This window comes from Macrobrachium nipponense, chromosome 35 (assembly GCF_015104395.2).
Source record: "Macrobrachium nipponense isolate FS-2020 chromosome 35, ASM1510439v2, whole genome shotgun sequence".
Taxonomy (NCBI): Eukaryota; Metazoa; Arthropoda; class Malacostraca; order Decapoda; family Palaemonidae; genus Macrobrachium; species Macrobrachium nipponense.
In genome coordinates this window covers 16826656-16849990 of record NC_061096.1, presented here as the reverse complement: position 1 = coordinate 16849990, position 23335 = coordinate 16826656, and the positions used below count along the sequence as shown (strand labels likewise).

The window sequence follows — 23335 nt, the reverse complement described above, 5'->3', positions numbered from 1 at the left end:
GGTGGAGGGTAAGAGACAGCTACTACTAGAATAGACAGGTAAACAACATCTGTTGTAGGTATAAAATAAAAACCTTGGTTCCTACCTGATAGGTGGTAGACTTCGTGTGTTTTCCCCGTAGTCTGCATCACCTCAAGAAACTTTAGCGAGATATGTGATCTATGGCCAAGAATTCTTGTGGGTCTGCCGAAGGGGTCTTATCCACTTACTCGGCAGAGCCTGAAAGGACTTTGTCATGGGTGCTGATCCACTTACATGACAACACACCTTATTAAGGAGCATACAACCAATCCCGACCACCTGATCCTAACCACCATGTTAGTATTAAAATTGCTCAGAGTTATCCCCAACTCTTCGCAACAACCGTAACTCAAACCACAATGCACAAGCACACAATAATTTCAAAAAAAAATTTTTATCTAATACAAGATATCACAAGAGTTCCTTACTAAACTGAAGTGACTGGCCGCTTGTGCGGCAACTGCACTTGTTTCAGCAGAAAGTCTAGAACATATCTATTAGACTTAAGTAGTAAAAAAAAAAAAATTTTTAAGGAGTTGTTGTAAGCTCCTGTACCCCAGGATTGTGCCCGCAGACACAAAAGGACCTAATGAAAACATTTTTCATAGGTCACACGCACGTCCTTCAAATAGTGCCGCAAACAAACCCAGAATTACATCTCCAATATGTCGCTTCCAAGATATTCTTCAGCGACATATTTCTCTGAAAAGAGAGAGACGTCGCCACTGCTCTCACTTCATGAGCTCTTACTCTCAGAGTTTTTAAAGAATCGTCCGTGCAAGCCTTATGAGGCGTCCATAATTACGTTCCTGACAAAAAAGGCTAATGCATTCTTAGACATAGGTCTTGATGGATCCTTCACTGAGCACCACAGGCCTTGTCTAGAACCTCCCAACTGTTCCTTTTTCTTTAAGTAAAACTTTAATGCCCTTACCGGGCAAAGAGACCTCTCCGGTTCCCTGCCGACGAGACCCGATAATCCTTTTATTTCGAAGTTTCTCGGCCAGGGGTTCGAAGGATTTTCATTCTTCGCCAAGAATAATTCCTTGAAGGAACAGATGGCTGAATCTACATTGAACCCGACTTTGTCACTAAGGGCGTGCAGTTCGCTAACCCTTTTTGCCGTCCAGTGACAAAAGGAATAAACATTTTCTCGTTATATCACGAAACGAGGCCAAATGTAGGGGTTCAAATCTCTCTGAGCCAGAACTTCAGTACTACGTCTAGATTCCAGTTAGGGGGAGAAGTCATTCTAGACTTCTTGGTCTCAAACGACCTAATCAGATCATGCAGATCCTTATTGTTTCCCAAATCTAGGCCCGCTATTCCTAAGACGGCCGATAGCATACTTCTATAGCTTTATCGTGGCTACGGAGAGCTGCGACTCTTGCCCTCAGAAATAACAGAAAATCAGCTATTTCTGCTACAGAGGTACTGGAGGAGGACAACTTCTTTGACTTACACCACCTTCTAAAACTTCCCACTTGGATTGGTAAACCCGGATAGTGGAAGTTCTCCGGGCTCTAGCGATCGAGCTTGCTGCTTTACTAGAAAAGCCTCTCGCTCTGACAAGTCTTTCGATAGTCGAAAGGCAGTCAGAGCGAGAGCGGGGAGGTTTTGATGAAACCTCTCGAAGTGGTCGGTGGTTGTCTGAGAAGATCCCTCCTTTGTGGAAGGGATCTGGGGAAGTTTACTATCCACTCCAGTACCTCTGGAAACCATTCTTGAGCTGGCCAAAAGGGGGCTATCAGGGTCATTCTTGTCCCCTTTGAAGTCACAAACTTCCTGAGTACTTGCCCCAGAATCTTGAATGGGGGAAATGCGTAAACGTCTACCTGAGACCAATCTAGTAGGGAACGGGCGTCTACCTAGGCATAGAGCTCTGGGATCTTCTACCACTGAACAGAAGACTTCCAGTCTCCTCGAGAGGAACGTGGCAAAGAGGTCGACATGAGGAGTTCCCCAAAGAGACCAGAGCTTGAGGCAAAACTTCTGAGTGGAGGGTCCACTCGGTATGAAGGACCTGGTTCCTCCTGCTCAGCCTGTCCGCTCGTACGTTCCTTACTCCCTGAACGAACCTCGTCAAGAGAGAGATGTTCCTCTGGGATGTCCACAACAGAAGTTTTCTCGTGAGTTCGTAAAGGGCATACGAGTGAGTACCTCCTTGCTTCCGAATGTATGCCAGAGCGGTTGTATTGTCCGCATTCACTTGAACTATTTTGTTGCAAACTAACGGTTCGAAGCTCTTTAGAGCTAGGTGTACAGCTAGCAGTTCTTTGCAGTTTATGTGCCAGGACACTTGAAGAGCATTCCAAGTGCCTGACACTTCTTTCTTTCCCAAAGTTGCTCCCCAACCTTTTTCCGACGCGTCGGAAAACAATACAAGGTTTGGGCTCTGTATTTCCAGGGAAGTACCTTTGTTTTCCCTCAGTGGGAGTAACCACCATTCTAGATGTCGTTTTATCAGATCTGGAATGGGAAAAAAGTCCGAGAGGAGTCCTGTCTTCATGTTCCACGAACTTCTGAGGAAGAACTGAAGAGGACGGAGATGAAGTCTTCCTAGGTGAAAGAACTGTTCGAGCGAGGAAAGGGTCCCTAACAGGCTCAACCATTCCCTCGCCGAAGTCCGTTCCTTCCTTAGGAAGAGAGAGACTTTTTCTAAACCTCTCGCTAGTCTCTCTTGAGAAGGAAATACTCGAAAACCCCGAGAATCCATCCGAATCCCAGATAGACCAAGTTCTGGCTGGGGATCAGTTGGGACTTCTCGAGGTTCACGAGTAATCCTAAAGTCTTTATAAGGTTTAGTGTCACATTCAGGTCCTCCAAACACTGTTCCTCTGACTTTGCTCTGATAAGCCAGTCGTCTAGATAAAGAGATATACTGATTCCTTTCAGATGAAGCCATCTCGCCACATTTTTCAAAAGGTTCGTGAAAAAACCGAGGCGCCGTCGACAGGCCGAAGCACAAGGCTCTGAATTGGAAGATCCTTCCCCCCGTCATGAAACGGAGGTACTTCTTCGACGAAGGATGGATCGGGACGTGAAAATATGCGTCCTGGAGATCCAGAGACACCATCCAATCCCCTTGGCGAAGAGCCGCCAGGACTGAAGCAGAGGTTTCCATGGAGAACTTCTGTTTTTGAACAAACTTGTTCAGAGCGCTGACATCCAGAACTGGTCTCCATCCCCCCGAGGCTTTCGCAACCAAGAAAAGACGATTGTAAAACCCCGGGGAGCTTTGATCCAGCACAAGTTCTATAGCTCTCTTGTCCCACATCTGATCCACCATTTGTTGAAGAGTATCTTTCAACACAGGGTCCTTGTAATTGGCGGACAATTCCCTCGGAGTTGACGTCAGGGGAGGATTGTCCAGGAAAGGAATGAGATATCCCTTCTGAAGAACCGACATCGACCAAGGATCTGTGTCGATGCGAGTCCAGGCTTCCGCAAATCCCCGGAGCCTGGCACCTACTGGTGTTTGGAGGAGCGCCACTTCACTTTCCCCTTTTAAAGGGGCGGAACGAGGCTCGACTCTCTTCTCGGTCGTTTTCCTTTTAGCGGTAACTCTAGTTGGAGGGCCACCTCGAAAGGGCCGAACAGGAGTAGACGCCACTTTCTTTTCTCCCACCATTACTGGTCTCTTCTTCCTGGACGATTGCAGGAGAAGATCTTGAGTCGCTTTCTCCGTCAGCGATCGGGAAATATCCTTCACCAACTGTGACGGGAACAGAAAATCAGACCTAGGGGCGAATAACAAAGCTGCTCTTTGTGAGTGTGATACTGCTTTCGTCAAGAAAGCGCTAAACACAGATCTCTTCTTCAAGAGACCTGCTCCAAACAAGGAAGAAACTTCCCCTGAGCCGTCTTGGCACCGCCTTGTCAATACATGACAAAATTGCTAGGAGTACATCCGGTTCTAGCCCTTCAGGGGCATGAGCCTTCTTGGACATCACCCCAAGGGACCAATCTAGGAAGTTAAAGACTTCTAGAATGTGAAAAAGTCCCTTGAGGAGATGATCCAACTCTGAAAGGCCCCAAGTAATCTTAGCCGTGTGAAGGCTATGTCTCCTGGATGCGTCTACCAGACTGGAAAAGTCACTTCAGCTGAAGCAGGGAGAGTGAGACCCATATTCTCCCAGTCTGGTACCAAATCCCTCTCTTGCCGGTCAGTCTAGGGGGAGGCATGCAAAAGACTGTCCTTACTAGCTCCTTCCTAGTAAGCATCCAGTTTATCCAGCGATTGCAGAGCTCTCTTCATAGAAATCGTCGGTCTCATCTCACGAACGCCGACGATTTCGGAGTCTTCGAGCATGAAAACAGTGAACGAGGCGAAGGAGGAGCGGCAGGGATCAATGCATCTCCGTATTCCTGGAGAAGGAGAGCTGTCAAGACTTTGTAGTTCGACAGTCCTTCCTTACTGTGAGACTCGTCCTCTGATTCTTCTTCCATAATCGGATCAGTAGGAGAGGCCACTTCTCGTTCCGGGTCTTCTTGTCCAACAATTCTCTCTACTGGGGACAAAACTCCTAATAGGAGAGGGGCTAAGAGAGTGTAAAGAGCTCCTATGCTTGACTGGCTCTTCGTACTTGGCTGGCGCCTCGCGCCTGGCTGGCGCCTCGCGCTTGGCTGGCGTCTCGCGCCTGGCTGACTCCTCGCGCTTGGCTGGCGCCTCGCGCCTGGCAAGATCCTCGCGCTTGGCTGGCGTCTCGCGCCTGACTGACTCTTCCGCGCTTGGCTGGCGCCTCGCGCCTGACTGGTGCCTCGCGCCTCTCAAAAGTCTCTCGCCTGACTGACGCCTCGTGCCTTGTTGAAGTCTCGCGTCTTCCTGAAGTCCCATCCTTGCGTGACAGATGCTTTTCTGGAGCCTCACGCTTGGATGAATGCTCACGACTGTTTGTTTACTCCCGCGCTCGGCTGAAGCTACTGATCTGGCAGACGTATCCCATCTGGGAGAATCCTCTCGTCTGTAATGCGTTTCTCGCTTGTCTGACTCTCTCTTAGAGGACGCTTCTCGTCTGTAGGACGCCTCGCGCTTGGCTGTTGCTACGCGCTTGTCTGTCGAATCCAGATCTTCCCATGAGTCTCTATCTGAGATCTCAAAAGACTCACGTCTCACAGGAGCCTCACTCCTGGTGGGAGAAGGAAGACGAGTCTTCTAGACCGGCAGTCTGACGTCTTTCTTACGAGGAGGATCCTTCGAAAGGACTCCTACTATTTGGGCGGAAAGCTGTTCCTGTACCGCCAAAATGATCCTTTTGGACGCTTCTCCTGCGTCTTCTTGAACGGGAGAGGGAGACCTCGAAGGCGTGTTGCCCCCATCATGGGACGGCGAAACCCTCTTCGCCTTCTTGATAGAAGGAGGCTCTTCTTCCGAAAAGCGTTCTGGGCTTGAATCCAAACCAGGATCTCTCCAGTGCCTTTTCAGGGGCCTGGACAAGTCCGAATCCTTCCACCCTCGTTTAGGAGAGGGAGAAGCGGACGAAGAGAAGCACTCTCTGAGGACGCTTTTTCGATAGCGGTCCTGAGCAGGCTGTCTATAAACAGCACCTGCTGAAGGGACGCCTGACCGGGGGGAATTCTCCACAACCTCCGTACGGCTTTCGACTTTCCTTCTCCTCTGGGCTTGGGAGCTTGGAAGAGGTCTAGGCCTGGGAGCGTCGCAGAGACGGTCAGACGCCCCCTCCACAACACTGGGGACACTCACTTCACTAAAATCACTTTCACAATCCTTACCTTTTATGGTAGCCATTTCGGATCTCATCCTGTGAAGCGTAGCCTTCAGTTCAGCAATTTCCGAAGCTGAATCCTGAATGTACAGGCCAGTGAGGGTCCTGATACAGAATCATAATTAAGAGAAGAGTTAGAATTATCCAAAGGCTCAATAGGCCTTGTACAACTACCCGCCATCTTAGATGCAGCCCTTCTGACTCTATCCCTTTCTAACTTCTTCAAGTAAGAAGTTAGAGTCTTCCATTCCTCAACATTCAACCTTTCACACTCATGACAGGTGTTAGAAATAGAACAATCAAAAACCCCTACATTTGCGACATACAGTGTGAGGATCAACCGAAGCTTTCGGTATCCTCACCTTGCAGCCTACATTCACACACATTCTCACACAAACACTTGAATCAGACATTCTGAAGAAAAAATCAAAAGCAAGTCCAAATCCAGTCCACAGTAGCGAATGCCAAAACAACGATCCAGGTACGTCACCAAAAGTCCACAAAAAGATGATCAATTGCTTAGAAAAGCGAATTCCAGTCAAGAGGTGGCAGCAACGATGTTGATACCACCGGCGACAGAAAATATATGAGTAGAAAACGGGAATGGTTCCTAGTCCTGCCACCCAGGGCAGGCCGGTAGATCACCTGACCTACCTGTAGCGAGTGGCGCGAAATTTGAATTTCTGTCGGGGACGACGGAGTCTTAGCTATGTATATATCTGACAGGTAAGTTGATTGTATGAAAATTGGAGATCCTGATGTCTTGCGCCTGGCTGGCGCTTCGCGCCTGGCTGGCGGTCGCGCCTGGCTGACGCCTCGCGCCTGGCTGGCACTCACGCCTGGTTGGCGCCTATCGCCTGGTTAAAGCCTGGCGCTCGCGCCTGGCTGACGCCTCGCGCCTGGCTGGCGCCTCGCGCCTAGCTGGTGCTCGCGCCTGGTTGGCGCCTATCGCCTGGTTAAAGCCTGGCTGGAGCCTTTATGGCCTATTACTTGCAACCTTGGTCAGGAAATCTCGATATCAAAATAAGAAGAGGTGCTGTAAGAATCCTATAATTCTACAGTACTTCCATAGTTGGATGTTTCTTCTCAATTTTCCTCTAATACGAGTATATCGGAAGGGGAATTATTCTTTCCTCGGTTAATTCTTCCGTATCCCCCCCCCTTTTTTCCTGAACGAGAAGGACCACTCCAGTGTGAGGGACTGAGTAACTTCCCAGCTCTATGTAGGAAAGCATAATTTGCTCTAAGGTATATCTATTAACTAATTATTTTCTAGTTAGAGCCAGGCGTCTGGCTGGCGCTTATGATTCCTTATGGCATGGTTTGAGGAAAAGGAAGCAGTCTACAGGAAGACTGTTCGTCTTCTTCTTGCTAAGAGATCTATGAAGAAGACTTCTCGCAGGTTCTCACAACTCTTTGCAATAAATGTTAGACATACTTTAACAGTTATTATCGTCGATCGAGGTTCTCACGGACTCGCAAATTCTTGCATTGCTTTTGTTTAATAACTCGCTCAAACGAGAAATATTTTGGATGGTGCTCTAGGCTTATTGCACCAAGCTGGCGCAATTTGCGCCAGGGTGGCGCAACTTGCGCCAGGGTGGCGCAACTTGCGCAAGGGTGGCGCAACTTGCGCCAGGGTGGCGCATCTGCGCCAGGCTGGCGCCTCCTACTAATTATCTTTATGTTATGTGCCAGAACATCTGTGTCTTTATGGTACCCGACATCCTTTCATATGTTAATTCCGTTTTTATTATGAAAAACTTTTATATACGTAGTATAATCCATTCAGGGAAACCATTTCCCACTAAAAGAATGTTTCCCATCCGACTCATACAACTTCTGCGCAATATCCGATTCTAAATACGGTTGTGTCCTTTCTCGAAAGACTTAACCATACCGTAGTCTTGAAGTGAATCTCTATTACATCTCTCTTCTCACTAAGTATGTATTCTAATAAGTCATGCTTTCGTAAGTATGAGTGGATTAAATAATATCATGTTCTGCTGCATTAGAATCCTTTAATCATGTTACCTACGGTAAACAGCATTGAAAGGTTGTAATATCCTTCTTATTGAAAGATTCCTAACAAAAGGCAGACAACATTTTATTTATGATAGCTTCAGCATTCCCTCAATCCGAGGCTAAGACCACGATTGTAGGGAAGAGATACGGTTAGTTATCCCATTCCGCAGGAGAGAGAGCTGTAAACGACCTCTCACGACTGAGAACAAGAAGGTACTGCGACTGAGTTGGTCTTCATTCAAAGCGAAAGCAGTCTGGCCTTCCCTTTCCAGAGTTGCCAGTTACTCCATTAAATAAAGGAATCTTATAAATTATTATCAAACTTCAGGAAGTTTTTATATAAGCATAATTAAGCTAACGAGACTTCGACAAGTCTAGAAACTAAATAGGTGTTGTCTAAACAATTCTTTTAAACCTATTCCTTCCTAGGAAAGTCCTAGAAGGGTACTGATAATTCATGGAAACCTCTTCTAACACGAAGAAAAATGTTCTATCCTACTCTCAATCCACCAATAAAGATATGCTTCTCCGATCACTTCTCGAAGACACGATAGCATCATATAACTCATACTCTAGCGTAATAGAATCCTCTATAATATTGTTACATTAAGGTAAACCGTATTAATTTAGGAAATTTTGTAAGGATTTCACTTGACCATTATAGCATAAATTTCGGTATGTGTCTATGCCTTGCCATACCGTAGTCCTAAGGCGATTTGTCCTAAGCGTGGTAGGAGCTAGAAGCTTAAAAAAGTCTACATATATGCTTTATCACTCAACGAGATCCATATAATTCATTCGATTGACAAACAATCTAAATCGTTCTCATCATAATAGATTTATATCTAAAAATGCACCGATGGGGAATCTTATGTTGAAATAACAATTTCATACCCCCATGGGATAGCGCTCTCGTCTAGTTGCGAAAAAAAAAATGTTCGAACAATGACTTTATCACAAAAGTTATCGAATGATCTCTAATATTAGAAGGCGCTAAATCGTCGCCTGATTCCGAAAGGTGGATCGATTAATGTCATTCTCATTTTGAATAATTCTACCAGAAGGCATTATACGAGGATCTTCGCCAATTTCATTCATTTGAAGTTCTTCTATCCATCGAGGAACCGTAGGCATAAAAAGGGAGAAACACTGTTTTAGGATGCCTTTCCAATGGCTATCCCTGGCAGTCTGGGACGCTCTACAGAACCTGCCAAGGGGACGCCTGACCGGTGGGGATTCTCTGAAACCTCCTTACGGTTTTCGACATTCCTTCTCCTCTGGGCTTGAGAGCTTGGAAGAGGTCTAGACCTGAGAGCGAGACAGAGCCGATCAGACGCACCCTCCATTGTAATGGGGGAACACTATATTCACTTCTTACGTTCTAAGAGTTCGCATTTGAAATATATCCAAAGTCTACAATTTGCAAATATGATATTGTAGATTCTGCGGAGTAAGAAGGTGATGAGGATGCAACAACTACTAGTACTGTTACTACTATAATTGCTCGTTAACACAAGAGCTAATAAAGCTTCTAAAGGATAGTTACTTTCTGACTTCCCCAACTAGGAAGAAAGATATACATTTCCTCAATCAAACACTAACACTTATTTGTATTAATGAATAAATATAAGTAATTCCCTTTCATGAAAGAATAAGTAATTCACTTTCGTGAAAGTGGATGAGTGTCTACCGAAAACTTCGGTAGTTACACGTCACTAATCTTCTAAATTTTCGAAGTTAATTTTATCAAAAAATTCTAAAAGTTAACAAAAGCGTATGCCGAACCAAAGATCCATTACTTCCCTATAAAAATTAGCCCAGACGATCGATGGCGATGAAACACGAAAATCCATCAGGAGGAACTGCAAACGTTGTTTACATTCCAAGCGACAGAAAAAATATGAATTAGAAAACGAATTTCTGTCGGACGACGGAGTAATAGCTATGTATATATCTGACAGGTAAGTTGAATGTATAAAACACAATTATTCAGGGGACACTATACTTCCCTCCTCCACTGTTGAGAATTTAAGGGCCTCTATGTTTTTGAGATAGTGGCGTTTAAATACTGCTGGAGATTTCCAACCCGTATACTTCTTCAGGTCCTCAAAGTTCATGTTTTGAAAGTAGTTAATGAAGGTAGCCACTGCTCGGATGTCATGGACATGTAGGACTGAATCCGGATTGGCTTGTTTAATAAAGTATAGTATTTGCTGTCTAATACCTTTCAGAGAAATTGTCCACCTTTCTCTCTAATAAACAGAGGGCCTGAAGTCTTTTGGGAAGTCCTGGCTAGGAAGGATTTCAGAGTATTAACCGGACACAATGATGCATCCTGCATGAGAGGGAGAATTTTCCAAGGAGTCCACCTGTTCTGTGGGTCCTCGTTCTTAGCCAGAAATTGCCGATCGGCTGATAGCAGGACTTCACCTGACGGGAGGAATTCAAAATGGCCTGGATTCCTGGAGAGAGCCGAGAGTTCAGATATTCTGGCGCCTGAGGCCAGGGGCATTAAAAATAAGGTCTTCCTAAGAAGGGTTAAATATGGGCATGACTCATTGTTAGAGTCTGAGGCAAGTTTAAGGACATCATTCAAGAACCAAGAGACCGTCTGGGGGCGGTCTGCTGGTCTCAAGCGGGCGCATGCTCTTGGAATCGAAGAGAAGTACGCATCTGATAGCTTAATATTAAAACCTATCAGGATAATTTTTCGTAATGCTGATTTTATCGTAGTAATGGTACTGGCGGCTACACCTTTCTCAAAAAGAGATCTAAAAAATGAGATGGCCAAATCTGTGGTCATCTCATGGGCATCCGAATCCTAACTTCTTAACTGCTGAATCGTATTGTTTGACAGTTGAATCCCTCTTATCTGATTCAATGAATAGGATGTTTAAAGGATCAATAATAGCGTCCTTCTGAGCCGCAAACTTCATGAAGTCCATAAAGTTAGGGCACTCAGAATTCTTGAGAAAGCTGAAACAGTCTGGGTTTGTACTACCTGCGTCAGTTCCGGACGGGGGATCCGTGTGGGCCTGAGATTCAGTTCTAGAAGAAGTGGATACCAGTTGCTTTTTGGCCAGTTGGGTGCCACTGGAGCTACTTGGCCTGTGAAGGATCTCAGTTTGTGTAAGACCTTCATCAGAAGATTCACTGGTGGAAATAGGTAGATTTTCTGCCAGTTGTTCCACTCTACGGACATTGCATCCGTGGCGAAAGCTAGTGGGTCTAGGTTGGGAGTCACATAGCAGGGTAGTTTGTGGTTGGCTTCCGTGGCAAAAAGGTCTATTTGAAGACCCTGAATTTGATTGCCAATCCACCGGAACGAATCCACGTCCAGTTACCACTCCGATTCCAGCGGAGTTGTCCTGGACAGTGAGTCTGCGATAACATTTCTTACTCCTGCTAGGTGAACTGCTGATAGGTGCCATTGATTCTTATCTGCCAGCAAGAAAATCGCCAGCAATACGTGATTCAACTTGCTTGACGTGGAGCCGCCTCTGTTTATGCAGTGGACTACTACTAGACTGTCTGAGAATAGTCTTATATGCTTCTTCTTGGCCGGAGACAGACGTTTCAGGGTCAAGAACACTGCCATTGCTTCCAGGATGTTGATATGGAACTGGCGGAATGTTTCCAACCATTATTCCTTGCACCTTCTTGTGCTGGGAATACCCTCCCCATCCACTTAAGAGATGCGTCCGTGTGGATAGTTAGAGACGGAGGAGGGAATTGCAGAGGTACTGACTTGGTCAGGTTCCAGTGTTCCGTCCATGGACGGAGCCTCTTTGTCAGGATAGGTGGAATCACCGAGATCTTGTCTCTGAGTTTGATATTGGCTCTTGTTCTCCAGATTAGATTGATATCCTTCAATCTGGTCTTTAACAGGACGTCCGTCACGGATGCAAACTGCAGCGAACCTAGAATCCTTTCTTGGGCCCGCCGAGAAGCTTCCTTGTTTTTTAGAAACCGCTTCGTGGCTTTTGCTATTTCTTTTGCCTTTTTGAGTGGGAGAGATAGCTCGTGTCTGTTCAGATCCCACTGGATTCCCAGCCACTGGAAACGAGAAGCTGGGGTGAGCCTGGATTTCTCCTTGTTTATCTGGAATCCCAGGGATTCCAGAAATTCCATCACCTTGGATGTTGACTTGTGGCATTCTTCGACACTGGCTGCCCAAATGAGCCAGTCGTCTAGGTAGGCAGGCTACTAACAAAATGCCTCTCGTTCTTAGTACTTGCACTATCGTCTCTCCTAGTTTGGTAAATATTCTGGGCGCAATGTTGAGCCCGAACGGCATGACTCTGAATGAGTAAGCCTGCTTTCCTAGTTTGAAGCCTAGGTACGGAGAGAAGTTCCTTGCTATCGGAACATGATAGTAGGCGTCTGTAAGATCGATAGAGGTGGTGACGGCCCCACGGGGAAGTAAGGTCCGTACCTGCGAGATGGTCAGCATGCAGAACTTGTCGCAGCGAATGTACGAGTTGAGACGGGACAAGTCCAGAATCACTCTTCTTTTGCCTGAGTCCTTCTTGGGGACACTGAACAGACGTCCTTGGAATTTTATGCGCCCCACTTTCTTTATGGCTTTCTTCTGGAGGAGGTCCTTGGTATAGTCTATCAGGTCCACCGTAGGCTTTTGATAAAAGGTGACTGGTGGTGGAGGCCCTTTCTTCCAACTCCACCCCAAGCCTTTCGAGACTATACTGTGGGCCCATGGACTGAAGGTCCATTGGTCCCAGAATAGATACAACCTCCCTCCTACCTGCGGGCTCTCACTGGTTGGGTGCAGGTCTGTTGCCTCTGCCTCCACGGAAGCCTCTACCTCTTGATCCGCCTCGTAGTCGGGGGACCACCTCTGGCCCGGCTACTTTCGGCATGCCTGCTATAGGAGCGAAAGAGATCTCTCGCTTCATAGGTAGGGTTAAAGACCGGGGAGGTCACTATAGCTGAAGAGGTAGACAGCTGAGGGGCCGACGGAATTTGCACAGTTATCGTGTGCTGGAAAAACCCAAGCGCTCTGATGACGCTCCCAAAATGGCGGCACAGCCGACAGCGGCCACAATACTATTCTGAGGGGCCAAAGGCGATTTATGGGAACATTTCAATCATAAAAATCATAAACACGTAAATTGGAGTACTCAACTTAGGTGTAGTAGGGAGATCTGCTGTTGCCATAACGAAAAAAGGGCGAAAATCCTGGGAGCGAAACCGAAGTGAAGTACGCACACAGATTGCTAATACAAGAATAAGCTACACACGTGGGTATTAGTAGTAGTAGCAAGTGGAAGGTGAGGCAGGTGACGCTTGTAACGGCTCCCACCGTAGAGGGGTTTTGGAGAGGGAATCTTCTAAGTGGCAGAGGATCTGAGAATAGTGGCTTCCACTACGCCCCTTTACTTATACCGACACCCCTTGGGGTGCTCGCGCTGAGGGTAGTAACTTCAGCATACCATGTAAGCTTTTTCTCTGGTATATTTAGGATATATTTATACTTGAAAAATGAGCTACAGGGATTTTTCACCGGCAGACACAGGTCGAACCCAGAAACTACATTGAACCCCCGGTATTCGTGGGGGATGTGTAACAGACTCCCCCATGAATAGCTAGAATTTGTGAATACTTAGAACCCTCTCAAAATACTTATAACTGCCTATTTTGAGAGTTCAAACAAAAGAAAACACTCTAAAAATGCTGTGCATTTAATCACAAATTTATATGAAAATATGAAATTTTCATTATTAAAATGAAGTTTTATTGTATACTTACCGAACAATTATAGAGCCGTGATTTCCACGAGCGGCAGGATACTAAATTCAAATTTAGCGCGTCGGCGTCGCCAACACTGGTGGTGATGACGTCATCTCCCTCCACTCGCGGGAGAACCAGGTACAACTGCCCAGGTGAATCCAATTCTTTCTGCCCGTCCGTCCACCTAAGGGGAGGAGGGTGGGTATAATCATAATTGTTCGGTAAGTATACAATAAAACTTCATTTTAATAATGAAAATTTCATTTTATTGTAGTGTCTTACCGAACAATTATAGAGCTGATTACACATTTATGGGAAGGTGGGATTCAGTGGACCACTAGTATTTTTAAATGGTTACATTTATTGCAATACCAGTAAACACTCAAGGTGTCTGTTGTACCTTACCTTGTAAGAGAGCTACAGCAGACTGTTACTGCCTCTGGTCGGTGCTCTTCTTACTATTGTAGAGGAATTGGAATTTGACCAAAGTTAGCCTCTACAGGAGTGGAATCCTTCCGTAGTTCAAGCGAGTCAAGGCTGACTGACGGAGGATAGTAACAACAAAGGATTTGCCCTTGACCCTGGGCTAAGACCAGAAATTCAATTATACAAAACATTTGTCACCAACACCAGATTTAAAAACATATATACCCAACCATTGTAAAATCTGACCTAACAGACTGGTGAGTATCCCAGGTACTCAGTACCCCCAGCTTCCCTTGAACTCGACAACCTATTCAAGGTGAAAAGTTAGCATAGAGGTGACGACCCCTGTGCCGTTTCTCCCAACACCATGCCAGAAACCGCCACCGGACCTAACGTTTTACAATTCTCGAAAACCGTTTCTATCTCTTTGAGATAATGACTCGCAAAAAACCGAATTCGATCTCCAGAACGTGCTCTGAAGAATCGAAGCTAAAGATAAATTCTTTCTGAATGCTAAAGAAGTTGCCACTGCTCTAACCTCGTGAGCTTTAACTCTCAGAACGGAAAGATTGTCGTTCTCGGACTGCGAGTGAGCTTCCCTGATAAGCTCTCTAATAAAGAACGATATAGCATTCTTAGAAAGAGGACGAGAGGGATTTTGAACCGAGGTCCAGAGCTTAGAAGATTGTCCTCTAATACCCTTAGTGGCAAACAGATACTGCTTAATAGCCTGACTGGACATAAGAGCCTTTCTTCCTCCTCATGTCCAACCAAATCAGATAAGTTCCTTACCACAAAACTCCTCGGCCAAGGATTAGAAGGATTCTCATTTTTGGCTAGAAAGGTCAAAGATACCGAAAATACAGCATTGCCTTGAGAGAAACCGACTCTTTTGTCTATAGCGTGCAATTCGCTGACACGCTTAGCAGAAGCTAGTGCAATAAGAAAGAGTGCCTTCTTAGTCAAGTTCCTGAGTGAAGCCGACTTCAAAGGCTCAAACGGTGGCCCCATGAGGAACTTAAGCACCACATCTAAGTTCCAAGCCACTGTATCTTGCGGGAGCTTAGTGGTTTCGAAAGCCTAATGAGGTCCGACAGATCTGAATTGGAGGAAATATCCAAACCTCGATGTCGAAAAACCGAAGAGAGCATGGCTCTATATCCTCTGATCGTCGAAGGAGCCAGTTTCTTAGAGTTCCTAAGAAATAGAAGAAAATCTGCTATTTCTGTTAAAGAGGTCGCAGAAGTAGAGACTTTAGCACTTCTACACCACTCTCTGAAGATTCTCCACTTCCCTTGATAGAGTTTGTTAGAAGACTCTCTCCTACAACGAGCGATAGCTTCTGCAGCTCTTCTTGAAAATCCTTTCGCTCTGACAAGATTCCGGACAGTCTGAACCCTGTCAGAGCTAGAGCGGACAAGTTTTGGTGGAACCTCTTGAAGTGAGTTGTTTGAGAAGCCACTTCTCTGGAGGAAGAAGTCTGGGGAAGTCTACTAACAACTGGAGAAGGTCCGGGAACCACTCTTTCTGGGCCAAAAGGGAGCGATTAACGTTAGTGTTACATTGCTGTGGGCCGGACATGAGCTTGTTCAGCACCTCTCTTATTAGACCGAACGGAGGGAATGCATAAGCTTCCAGACCCGACCAATCCAACAGCATTGCGTCCACCGACCAAGCTAGAGGATCTGGGAACTGGAGAACAAAAGAGAGGAAGACGGTTGTTCCTTGATGTCGCGAACAGGTCTATTGACGGTCGTCCCCAAAGGCGCCAAAGTTTCTGACAAATCTTGTTGTCCAAAGTCCACTCCAGAGGTAACACTTGCTGTTGACGACTTAACTCGTCCGCCAGGACGTTCATCTTTCCCGGAACAAATCTCGGGACTAGCTGAACCTTCGCTTCGTTTGACCACAGGAGGAGATCCTTGGCTACTTCGTACAGAGAGAAAGACTGAGTCCCCCCGTTTCCGCACGTACGAGAGAGCCGTGGAGTTGTCGGAATGCACTGCCACTACTCGACCTTCTACTAAGCTCCGAAACTGTCTGAGCCCCAAGAAAATTGCTAACAGTTCCTTTACATTTATGTGGAACTTCTTCTCCTTCTCCGACCAAGCTCCTGAAGTCCGTTGATTTCCCAGTAGGGCTCCCCAACCTGTGTCCGATGCATCGGAAAAGAACTGTAGGTTCGGGAGGATAGGTCGTAAATCTAACCCTTCTTCCAACCTTGCTCGAGAGAGCCACCACCTTAGGTCCTCTTTTATTTGATCTGTGACAGGAAAGGTAATCGAGTCTGGTTGTGTCTTCCTGCACCAAGAGGCTCTCAGGAAAAACTGCAGAGGTCTCATGTGCAGTCTTCCCCACGTCACAAATTTTCCACTGACGTCAATTTGCCAGGAATGCCGCCTTCATCCACTGATTGGCAGAACTTACCTTTTTGTCCAAGAACTCCTGAACTGTCCTCCAGACAGCCTTGAACCCTCTTCGGGGACAGAAAAGCCCGAAAAACTTGAGGCATTCAGAATCATCCCAAATAAAGGATGCTCTGAGATGGAACCAACTGGGACTTCTGTTTGTTGACCAGAATTCCTAACTTTCTGGCAAGATCCAGAGTTGTTCCAAGGTCCTTCATGCACCGACTCTCTGATTCCGACCGGAGAAGCCAATCGTCCAGATAGAGGGAGATTCTTACTCCTAATATGTGCAGCCAGCTTCCTATCGGGGATAGAACCCTGGTGAAAACTTGAGGAGCGGTCGCTAGTCCGAAGCAAAGCGCCCGAAACTGAAACACCTTGCCTTCGAACATGAACCTCAGGTACTTCCGAGATTCGCGATGTATCGGAATGTGAAAATAAGCGTCTTGCATGTCCAGAGAGACCATCCAATCCCCCTGTCTGATGGACTCCAGAACCGACCGAGTGGTCTCCATATGAAATTTTGTTTTCTGGACATGCAAGGTTCCGGGCGCTCACATCCAAAACCGGCCTCCAGCCCCCTGATGACGTGGGAACTACAAAAAGGCGATTGTAAAAGCCTGGAGGAAAATCCCCTTCTATCTGTTCTATCGCTCTTTGAGAACAAGCGCTTCCACTTCTGCGGCTAGCGCCAGAAATTTGTCTGAGCCCGGAGAGTATGCCTGGAATGGAATTGGCACAGGTGAGAGCGAGGGAGGTGAAACGAGAGGAATACGATAGCCGAACTTGAGTACTTGCACTACCCAGGCTTCTGCTCCTCTGTTTTACCCATTCCTCCCAAAACAGAGCCAGCCTGGCTCCCACTGGTGCATGAAGAACCGAGCTTTCATTTGGAAGGTTTGTTAACCTTGGCCGAGGCCTTAGACTGAGGTCGCAAATTCGACTTCGGCCGAAAGAAGCGCTTGGGTTTTCTCCCTCGAAAAGGCACTTGGGCCAGAGGAGAAACCGAAGGAACAGTCTCCACAGGAGCTTTAGGTCTCTTAGTAGACTGTGCCAGTAAATCCGAAGTAGATTTCTTATCTAGCGCAGACGAAATTGACCACACTACATCGTCTGGAAAGAGGTTATCTTTCACACAAAAGGAGCAAACAAGAGAGCAGACTTCTGTTGGGAAGTAACCCTTTTAGAAGCAAAGGAGCACCAAAGTTGCCTTTTCTTAAGGGTACCAAAGGCGATGAGCGAAGCTAACTCATCACATCCATCCCTAATGGATTTGTCCGCACAGGACAGAACACCAATCCAATCCTCCGCTAACTCTGAGAAAGAGAACCGGACAGTCTTCGATCTTGGCCGCTAAAGCGCCAATAGTCCAATCAAGGAAGCTAAAGACTTCCAAAAGTTTAAATTGATTCTTTACAACGTGGTCCAACTCCGGCGCTGTAAAGAAAACTTTCGCTGCGGCGAAAGCAGATCTTCTAGAGGAGTCGATTAAACTGGAGAAGTCTCCCTGGGAGGAGGCAGAAACTCCCAGAGAAGGAGCTTCCCCAGTTACATAAAACCTATACCTCTTACGAAGCAACTTAGAGGGAGGGTAAGCAAAAAGAGCCTTCCCTAAGTCTCTTTTCATAGACATCCATTTCTCAGTCTCTTTCAACGAATGTCTAACCGCTTTAGATAGAACAAGTTTTGGGAGGAGAGGGTCTGAAGTTTCCTCCTCATCAAAAAAGTCGAAGTTGGGGAGCGCGGAGCAGCTTTCTCAAAATAATCTGGATAAGATACCAGAAGAAAACTAAGGAGACGTGAATAACACGAGAGGTGATGTGAATCCTCCTCCTCTACTTCTTCTTCATTCTCCGATACCGCCGAAGAAGTAGACGGAACTACAACCGGATCTGAAGGTTTTCGAACCACCCTTGGACTCATTCATCCAGTTGGTTAACATCTCTAACTGCTTGCGCAAAGGCGCCAGAGACGAATCAAAAACATTAACGTAGGCTTGGAAGAGCCTAAATGTTCAGCAGGAGGCGGAAAACTACTTGCGCCTCGCTCGGAGCCGCCGAAATTCGAGGCGAAACAGGCGCATCAGGCGTAACAGACGAAAAAGCCGCCACCTAAAGAAACCACCCTTAGAACTGGCGAGCTACAGCGCTAAAACCACAATCTCTACTAGTAGATGGAGCCGAAAAAGGCACAGATTGAGGCGACGAATGAGCCGCTAACGGCCGCGGCGCAACCCTACTCTCAGGCTCCTTATACCGCTTGACTGGAGGAGGCGAAGAATCGGCGCCTGAACGCCTCTTTAAGGGATGCGAAATGGGCGAATCTCGCCAAGAGCGCCGCGCGACCGGAGACGAATCGCTTGAATCATTCGAAAGGCGTCTGACCGCAACACCTTTCCAACGCTTAACCGAGCCCTGTTGAGGCGCAACAGGCTCAACAAGAGAGGCGCCTGTCTGTGGGCAAATCCCGATCGACTCCCTTGGACTTCCGGTATGTCTTCTCCCCGGTGCGGGGGAGCTGGACAGTGACCTTTGTCTAGGAGGACGTGTCAGGACAGACAGACGCACCCTCAACTACACTCTTACCTGAAGCCGCTTTCTCCAAAAACGTCTTAACTGAATTACCAAGTTGCAAAACCGTATTCGCTAGTACCGAAAATTTCTGATCTAACCTCGATTCCAGACTGGCAATGGTGTCGGAAGAAACTACACGGGAAGCCGGAGAAGTGGGATTAGTAGGAGGAATAGGAGGTGTAGTTAAAGGAGACATAACAATTTGAGGAGAAACAGAAGGAACATCGCAAGACGAAGCAGAGCTAAGTCTACTTTCCCTAAGCGCTGCTTTTCTAATTCTGTCTTTAGCTAATTTCTCCGAGTATGAACTAAAAAACTTCCATTGAGAATCAGTCCAATCACTACACTCGTTACATGTTCGATCTGCTGAACAAACCTGTCCCCTACACTTAACACATTTAGTGTGAGAATCATACTCTAACTTGGATAATCTAGTTTTACATCCTGAGATGCAAAACCTAACTCCCGACGGACTAGAATCCGACATGGCAACGCCTAAATAAAAAGCAAATAACAAACAACGCCAAAAAAAGAGTACTTCACCAATTCCGAAGATCAAATCCACAAGAAAAAAAGCGAAGGAAAGTCATCCAACCGCACCGACCACCGATGTTCACCGGACGCCGGCAGGAAAAGAATTGGATTCACCTGGGCAGTTGTACCTGGTTCTCCCGCGAGTGGAGGGAGATGACGTCATCACCACCAGTGTTGGCGACGCCGACGCGCTAAATTTGAATTTAGTATCCTGCCGCTCGTGGAAATCACGGCTCTATAATTGTTCGGTAAGACACTACAATAAAAACAGTAATTTGTGAATATTTCTCAATGAAAAATACAGTAAATAGGCAAGTTTCCCACCAAAAATGAGTAGATATGGTCCAAAGAGAAATCTGCAAATTGGTGAGTCAGCAAATTTCAAGAACGCGAATATGGGGGTCCACTGTACATACATCCATTTTTACTATGTTGAATATAAGGAATCACTCAGAGCACTACAAATGAAATATCAAAGGCTAACATATGCATATTTCATTGGAAGGGACAGCAACAAAGGTACATAGGGAAATACGGGACTAAATGTGTAGCTGTACCTCCTACGACTTCCTCAAAACACGGAACCTAAGGTTTTAGGGGTCTAGTTGGACTTGGAGGGGTGACAGAGTTGAGGAATACCCTTGATCACTTTAGGAGCATTAGTTATTCACCTTGAACTTCAAGTGTTAGTAGTACTTAATTTTTTGATGGCCCATCCTTAAAATGTCCAGGTAACTGCTCTGATAAGGAATGGTTAGTATCTTGATTCAAATACAATTTATAACTTACCCAAAAATAATAACAAACGATACTGCCAATCCTGACTTCAGGATTGGAAAGTTCCAGGCATTTCGAAGTACATCCATTTCACTTTTCAAAGACTTGAAAATTATTTTTGTATTTAATATGTCCTTCACTTGGATTGCAAGGATTCTGATTTGGGGTTTTCTGATTTATATCTAAGTAAGAGTGGTTTCCATATATACACACCACCAAGAATACCCAGAAAAGCTGTTATTGCTAACTGTGGTCCAGTCACCCTGAAAAAAAAAAGTAAATTACAGTAGTAGAGTTAAACATGGCAAAGAAGTTTAATTCATAGCAGTACTATAGTTAAACATGGCAAAGAAGTTAAGAGTAAAAGTTTTAAAACACTAACAAGTCAAAATTTAAGATTTAACATGATTCTACCATAAACAGACCAGTGCTTTATACAGTCCTACATTTCTGTTCAAAGTATGTAGATAACTCTTTCTTTTTAAAGGAAAATTACATTTTTATAATAAAATAAGGTTAATATATAAGTTATATATAATAATATATATATATAATAATATATATATATATATATTATATACTAGTATTATTAAATTATATATAATATATATATATATAATATATATATCTAATATATATTATATATATATAGAATATTATATATTATATATAAAACATATATATATATATATCCGGTATAATATAATATATATATATATATAATATATAATCTATATATATATATATATTATTATATATATATATATAGATATATTATATATATATATAGATTATATTATATATATATATATATATATATATATATCAGATATATATATGTATATATATATATCATATATATATATATATAATATATATATCGTATATATATATATATATATATATATATATATATATATATATATATTATATATATTATATATATACGTATATATATATTATATGTATATATATATATATCATATATATATATATATATGTATATATATACATATACGTATATATATATATAATATATATATATATATATATATATACTACACATATTTACCAAGTAATTACATAGCTAATGTCTCTAATATATGCAGCAGCTTAAAATTTTAAATTGGCAGTAATGCGCTAAAGTTTAAGTATAAGTGTAGGTAACAAAATGCAGGGACTAATAGGAACAACACAGCTGAAGAGCTCAATTTGTTTGTGGCCTATGTCCATGAGAGGGGAGGAGGGAGGGCTCCAATTCTGTAATTACTTGGTAAGTTTATATAACTAACTTATGTAGTAATAATATAGCTGAATCCCAAGTTAACAGGAGGTGGGATGCATGGACAAAATTTACTCCATAAAATGCTTTGAGGTAAAATTCTGAAAATAGGGAAGGAAAAATGCTGGTTGTAACCTTACCTGGTAAGAGAGCTCCTGCAGGTAGAGACTGCCTTTGGTTGGTGCTCACCTTAATCATAGTGGGAGCTATGTAGATGAAGAGGTATTCTGATCACTGTAAAGTAATAGTGCAAGTTATTCAGATCAAGGAGTCATCCTATGGCTAGCAAAACCTTAAAAGGTGCCCTTGCCCTGGGCACAGTACCAACATACAGGCAACCAGACATTGCTGTTACGTACACCAAATTAAAAACCACTACCCAACCATCAAAATGAAAACTGGTGGGTACTCTAGGTACGTAGTACCCCCAGGCTCCCAAAAACTCGACAGCCTAAATTCAAGGCGAAGAAGTGGTAGGATAGGAGCATAAGTCCTACACTTCCTCCCTCAATACCATGCCAGCCACAGACAACGGACCCAGGGTACTGAAATTCTCATACATGGTTTTTATATCTCGTAAATACATAATGCATAACAAACACTGATTTACATTTCCAAAAAGTTGATTGAAGAATCGCTGCAATAGACATTATGCTTAAAAGCCAAAGATGAGATGGCCACTCTAACTTTGTGGGCTTTCACTTTAAAAACTGATATAAAAGGTCCTCTTGAATTCTTGGGTGCGACCCTGAGATAATGTCTCTCAAAAAGAACAGTACAGTGGTCCCCCCCGTATTCGCGGGGGATGCGTACCAGACCCCCCCGTGAATAGTTAGAACCCGCGAATGTTTGGAACCCCTATAAAAATGCTAAAAACAGCCTATTTTGTTAGTTAAAACTCAAGAAAAACTCACTAAAAATCTTCCTACATGGTTTTTTTAATAGTTTTATCACAAAAAGTGCATTTTATGATGAAATTCATCAAAAAAACCAGGAATTTGTGGATATTTATCATAGAAAAATACCACGAATGCACGAATTTTCCGTGAATAATGCAGGGAAACGTTCCCAAGAGAAATCCGCGAATGTGTGAGTCCGCGAATCTGGAGAACGCAAATACGGGGGGTCCACTGTACACTGCGTTCTTTGAAAGCAGTCTAGAGGGACCTTTCACAAAAACCAGAAGTTTACAGGGACCTCTGATTCTCTCTGCTCTCTAGATAGTACCTCAATACCCTTACAGAACAGAGTTCTCTCCTCTTCCTCTGGTCCAAGAATTTCCATCAAATTCTTGATGATGAAAAAATGGGGCCAGGGCTTAAATGGATTCTCTATTCTTGGCCATAAAATCCAATTTGAATGAGCTAACTGCATCTCCCTGGGAAAAGCAGACTCTCTTTTCAATGGCTTGCAGATCACCGACTCTTCTGGCTATAGCCAAAGCAACATGGAAGTCTTCCTTATTAAATCCCTTAAGGAAATCATACAAAGGGGCTCAAAATGAGGACCTGATAGCCACTTGTGGACAACGTCCAAGTTCCAGGCAACTGAACTAAACTTACTTTATTTAGCAGTGTTGAGTGATTTAATCAAGTCACTGATCTCCTGATTAGATCCCAGATCTAGACCTCTATACCAAAAGACCAGCAACATTGTAAGAGTTTTAAAATTTTTAAAAATTTAAAATACTCTTAGATTCCTTACCTGCTAAGGTAGCTGACTTCAGCATTCCTGCCTCTTAGCCTGCTAAGCCTTAGTAGCTTCCAACTAGGACGTGACCTATTAGTTGATGAAGCTAAATACAAGGGTCCTGAC

At 44.5% G+C, this 23335-nt stretch overlaps 1 long non-coding RNA gene across 1 annotated transcript in view; it reads right to left on the bottom strand.

Moving 5' to 3' along the window:
* The window catches only part of LOC135208443 (uncharacterized), a 100398-nt gene that overhangs the window by 66572 nt on the left and 10491 nt on the right, over nt 1-23335 (bottom strand). Inside the window, exon 2 of the long non-coding RNA XR_010313164.1 lies at nt 20251-20501. This is a non-coding gene — a long non-coding RNA (uncharacterized LOC135208443). The remainder of the gene's footprint in view (nt 1-20250; nt 20502-23335) is intronic.